The following is a 6176-nucleotide window of genomic DNA, read 5'->3' as shown; positions in this document are numbered from 1 at the left end:
AGCTGTTGTAATATTCGGTAGGCTTTGACTCGAATAAAATACAACTTACATCTGCAGATACACTTTTAATTTACCAGTTTTGACTATTTGCTTGTTCCTCATAGTGTAATTTTTATGGCTACAGCTGGGGTGGGGGGGCACAGATGCTTTTCCCTTGCCCAAGCCTTTGTAGTACAGCTGCCGAGCGAGCCGGCACCACATGACTGCTGCGCATCTCCTGCATGGACATCCCTCCTCTGGCTCACACTGGTGGGAGGTCACTCCCTGGTCAGGGAACACAAGACCACGCCTGCAACCAGTGCGGTGATCCCAGCTTGTACCTCCCCACCTGCAAGCCCCTGGCCCTGGCAGCGAGGAGCCTGGCAGATGCTCTGGACCCTGCTGGAGGAGCTCTTTCCAAGTCTCCATGATAGCCAAGGAAAGCTCTCTATATGGCTTAGGTAGAAGTTCTTCTGGGAGGGAAAATATAGTTTTGGCCCTTAAAATACCCAGCTGGGCTGTTAAGCTTGCTTTCTCATTTTCTGCTGAAGGTTTCCCTTTGGGACCGTGCATTAAGGGCTTCTCAGCCTTTAGCCAAGTGGACGGAAGGATTAGGCTTTTAATAAAGTCTATTAATAAAGCCTGCAAGTGATTGGAGTGAAGCAGATGTACAGTGAAAAAGAAAAGATCTAATCAGCCATCTCTTTCCTTGTTTTCCAAGCTGCTGTACCATCGCTGGTTGTAAAGTAAGTCCGCCCTTGCCTGTATTTGTGGAGTATGGTGCACTCACTGTCTGGTATAGTGTACGTACCATACGCATATAGGGTTTTATGTACATATGTATGTGCATATATCTAAAAACTTATCTTCTATACCACAGTACAATAGTAAAAGTCCCTCTTTATCCCAGTATATCTTCTTATACTGGGGTAACTAGTGATTGACATACAGAAAATCAGGAATGTGTCCTGGGCTCCTTGTGCCTGCCTAACTACAGCTGCCATGGGGGCCACACCAGCGCCAACATGTTGCTAAAGAAAAACAGAACAGAAAAGCACCTTCGAAGCCTCACAGCTCGAGTCCCACATGGCTGGGGTGGGAGAGGGCAGCTGTGGGGTGCCCTCGGCTGCATCGCCCATGAGCAAGGGAGGAGCACGCCAGCTGATGAGCGGTACCAACACCACTGGTCAGTGCCAGTAACGCTGTTTCCTACCATGTTTCACTGCTCTGACTGTCACGAATGAGTGAAAAGCACAGCACGGGGAGAGGGCTGGAGACAGCGTTAGCAGGTACTTCAAGGCCACCTTTCTGCCTGTTGTACCGTAATAGTGGCACTGCATAAGAGATGGCACTGCATTTCCTGCACTTCCGCTCTCAGGTGAGTGAACAGGACTGATCTCGGTGTGTTACACTGCTGGGTCTGGGGAAAAGAATCTTTTAGTAATACTAATTATTTTTTAATTTGTCAGTAGCACACCAACAGGCAAAATGCCACCAGCATCCCCTGCCCCTAGGGAACAAAGATTAAGGTTTTCCAAGACCATGGCTCCTTGTAGGCTGGGAAAGCCAGGCGTGGTGCCACAGCTGTTGTGGTGCTCAGCCTTACCTGGTTTGTGCTTGGCTGGGCCAAAGCAGTACCTCTAACCCCTCAACGTTGTTTTTCTCTTGTGTAAAACCCAAAAAATACACTTCAAGAAAGGTAGACATCTCCTTCTGCTAACCTTCCCATCCCAACCCCCTTCCCCAAGGCTACAATTGGCAACATCACAAGGTTTCAAAGCAGTTTAAGAACCAGCATATTTGTTGAAACAGCCTGTCCAAAAGCTGGTTTTTCTTGGCTTTAATAAGTTGAGAGGTTAAAATGCACCAGAATTTTTAAGCAGGTATTTTTGAACTGCTTATTTAAATCAGCTGAGTTTAAATTCCGGCTCTATTCTTCTGCTTCCCTAAAGAAAAGTTGGTATTTCAAAAGCTCAGGGCTTCAGTTCAAGTGATTCACCCTGCAGCAGATACCATCCGAATCAAAACAAAGCACGGATCCAACAACGACACTCACTAAGGGAGAATTAAACCACTAAAAACATTTTTTTAATTGGCCCTTATGAATAATCATGACATATTTCCTCAATTGCTCTCTTTTAGCTTTGTTTTAGCAGATATAATCCCCTGCGTGAGACAACCCCCGCCTGTTTGAAGAGCATTATCCTCAAAGACAAACAGCTTCTGGAGGGAAGATGGATCCCACTCTCTGAAACGCGTGGACCAGTCATTAAATTGTAATGCTGACCGCCCTCCTCCTCATGGGAGGATGGCTCTGTACCTTTTTGGCACAGGACATACACATGTTTTCTGAGGTATTTCCAGGGAAAAACAGTGTTTTGCTTCCCTTTTTTGTGCGTCCTGCAGGCTGTTCCCCCCCAAAAAAGAGCTGCTACAAACCAAAGCAATAGCTGGGTGCAAATACACCTTATGGAAACTATTTTCACTGCTCCCGCTGTCCTCATGATCTCTAATGATCCAGAACCCTATTTGGCCTCATCCATGAGTCATCAGGTCCCCAGTCTTCTTCCAGCCAAATGCACACTTTGCCCATCCCAGGAATCACAAGGGATTTTTTTTCCTTTCCATGAACCTTAGTTTCAGACCCTCCACTGCGTACTTCCTCACACACTTCCCTGAGCTGTAGTCATGTCTGTCCCGTCTTTACAGATTTCGACAGCAGGTCCAACCCCCAGAATACCAACATCCATTTAACAATCTGATTACCATTTTTACAGACCTCTCTGATCTCCTACAGGCCGAGATAAAGCAATGGGGCTGTAGAGTTGAGCTGAAGCAAGAAGCAGGTGGGTGCTGAGGCCCCAGAGTTGCTTTGCAAAGCTCTGTGCTGTGCAGCCCTTGGTGGCGCCAGGCTGGAGCTGAGCGCTGTGAAGGCGCAAGGAGCAACTGTGAAAGCGCCTTGGGGTGCCCTGGGCTGAAGGGGCAGCTCCTGGCCAGGCCTAAACATGCGTGGGCCGGTGGGGGGAGCAGGGGGTGGGGGCGTGCAGTGGGGCGTGGGGCGCTGTGCGGGCTGTAGGGAGCCCATACCCGAGGGCGATGGTCGCTTGACAGTGGCCCAGGGGAGCACCGCGGGTTCGAGGCCCACCGATGCCTTTTGCCCGACTGACCGCCCACCGCCAAGGGGTGGGGGCCACGACAGGACCACAACCTCCCTCCACCTCCTGCCCGCGCTCTTTTCTTTCTTAGGACACCACTGCCCGCCTCGGCCACAAGGCCACATGGCTGCCTCACGCTCACCTGCTTCTCCAAGCCACCAGCACTCCCAGGTCTCTCTCTCTCTCCACGGCTGCTTGCCAGCAGCTCAGCCCCTCACCTGGGCTGGGCCATGGCCTTAGTCCTCCCTACGGGCAGCACCCGACGCTGGCCCTGCTTCAACTTCAGGAGCTCCCAACTCTCCGGCCCGTCCAGCTCTTGCCGAACGGCAGCATGGCCTTCTGGTGGCTCAGCCACTGCGCCCGGGTTTGTGTCAGCAGCAAACTCCCTGAGGGGACACTCTGGCCCCTCATCCAGCTCCCTGAGGACCATGGTGAGGAAGACTGGGCCCAGGACTCACCCCTGGGCAACACCGCTAGCTACAGGCCTCCAACTAGACTCTGCGCCGCTGATCCCAACCCTCTCAGCTCGGCCATTCGGCCACTGCTCAACCCACCGCACTGTCCTCTCCTCTAACCCACGCTTCCCAAGCCTGCCTGGGAGCATCTTGGGCGAGACAGTGCCAAAAGCCTTGCTGAAGCCCAGGTAGACAGCGACCACTGCTCTCCCCTCATCCACCCAGCCAGTCCTGCCACCACAGAAGGCCACCACATTGCTCCAGCGTGACTCCCCCTTGGGCAATCCCTGCTGACCACTCCCCAGAACCTTCTTTTCCTCTACCTGCTTACCGATGACAGCCAGAACGAGCTGCTCCATCACTTTCCAGGGAGGGAGCTGAGGCTGACTGGCCTGTACTTTCCTGGGTCCTCCTTCTTGCCCTTTTGGAAGACTGGAGCGACACTGGCTTGCCTCCAGTCCTCAGGCACCTCTCCTGTTCTCCAGGACCTTGCAAAGAGGATGGAGAGCAGCTTTGCGAGAACTTCTGCCGGCTCCCTCAGCTCTCCTGGGTGCATCCTATCAGGGCCCAGGTGTCGTGGTACAACTGCCTCCCCCCTCTTCAGGCCACTTGGTACTTTCTGTCATCTCCCTCCCAACCTGGGCTGCAGAACAACACTATGGACCAGAACATAACACAATAGTCTAACATGAAAGAAAAGATAGAGAGCTACAAACCAGGACACAATAGTGCGCCTTGTCCCCATGGCTCCTACTGTTTGATGATAATAACTATAATCGATCAATCCTGACACCGTATGTACCGTGGCCACAGAGAGGAGATATTAGGACCCCAAGATCTAGCAAGCTCTGGGGTTCTGTAACTATCATCTGAGGTGTGCCGGAGTGGAAAAGTACCTGATGAAAGTCAATTCTCTCAGATCCTGTAAGTAGTAATTTGAGTAAAGACCCTTTGAGCTCTTCTGGATTGTCGCTGGCTGTGGCCAGTAACTCCCCTATTTCCAGCTGGCTGTAGAAGGCCTCATTGACGTCCTCTTCCTGATCTGGTGGTCTGTCATAAACACCCACAACAGTGTCACCCAGATTAGCCTGCCCCTTAATTCTTACCCATAAACTCTCAACATGTTCTTCATCCAGCCCTGGGCAGAGCTCCATATGTTCCAGCTGCTCTCTTGGATAGAGAGCAACTCCACCACCTCACTCCACTGGCTTCTCTTTCTGAAAAAGTACATGGCCATCCATGACAGCGTTCCAGTCATGCGAGCTAATCCACCGTGTCTCTGTAATTGCATTAGGTCCTGTCCCTGTGACCACACATGCTACAGACTTGGGGAAGAGTGGCTGGAAAGCTGCGTGGTGGGAAAGGATCTGGGGGTCTTGGTCGACAGCTGGCTGAATATGAGCCAGCAGTGTGCCCAGGTAGCCAAGGCCGCCAAGAGTATCCTGGCTTGTATCAGCAATAGTGTGGCCAGCAGGTCAAGGGGAGTGATCGTCCCTCTTTGCTCAGCACTGGTGAGGTGGGGTCCTTTAATTATAGTTGATATATTTTATTATAATCCTTAAATTCTCAGTGTTTCTTGAATCAAAGCTTTCAAGTTCTACCTAGCCTGATGTCCAGTGCCTGCGGGGGTCTGTACACCACACAGTACTTCTACTTCCACTTTACGTTTAATATGATGAATTTTCTTTTCCACAGAGCTCAAATTCCAAGAGATGTCAGAGAACCCTAAATCACCTTTTGCTTCAGTGAAACTCTATCTTGACTGGTTATGCTCAAACTTAAATTAAATTAATTGTAATGGATAGATCTTAAAAGATCCCTATTCTCCTTACTATTGTCTTTGAACTTTTCATTGTTTGTGCTTGGATGAACCTTCTAGTCGACAACAGAGTGAATTTCTGCTGGTTTCTTTTTGCATATACCTAATTTATTAAAGAATACTGCTTTCTTACACAGAAACCCCCCCCCCAAACACCCAAAATACAAACAAGTGCTCTTGCTCTGAAAGCAATTCTTGCTGCATTTATGGAAGAAAAAAAGGAAAGTTAAATGAATGTAACCAAATAAAACTAACATCAAGCTGCCCCTAAGGTCGAAGTTCTGAAAAAATGTTGTCATCCTTCATTTTTCCACAAGTCTGGTAATCGTTCTAAGTTTAACCTGCACCTACCTATTGTGCAATCTTAAATGAAAAGGAAAAAAACCCAAACAAATTACTAACCAGCTAGAGCACTCCGTTTCAAAATCTTTCATTATCTGCAAGAGCATAAATTGTGAATGACAGGTAAAAGCCAGTACTTTAAACAGTTTCTGATTCAAGTTGAAGGCATCCTAAACCTTAATCTTTACCAGTTAGTTACTGTGCCCAAGGGACATCACCAAGGTGTGGAGGTAGCATGCTGACTTCATGTGGCAACTGTATGTCCCCAAAAACCTCTACTTGGTCAGCTGGCTGGTCACATACAGAGCCTGGCGCTATATAGAGTCTTACAACTCCTGAAGGCTCCAGAACTACCACTGTTAGAGCGAAGCTGGAGAAACTGTACGCTTTTCTAGCAAATCTGCAGTCCCTAAGCTCTTTAAAATA

Source organism: Rissa tridactyla, chromosome 1 (genome assembly GCF_028500815.1).
Source record: "Rissa tridactyla isolate bRisTri1 chromosome 1, bRisTri1.patW.cur.20221130, whole genome shotgun sequence".
NCBI lineage: Eukaryota > Metazoa > Chordata > Aves > Charadriiformes > Laridae > Rissa > Rissa tridactyla.
The sequence above is the reverse complement of the archived record's forward strand: the minus strand, read 5'-3'. Positions refer to the sequence as shown.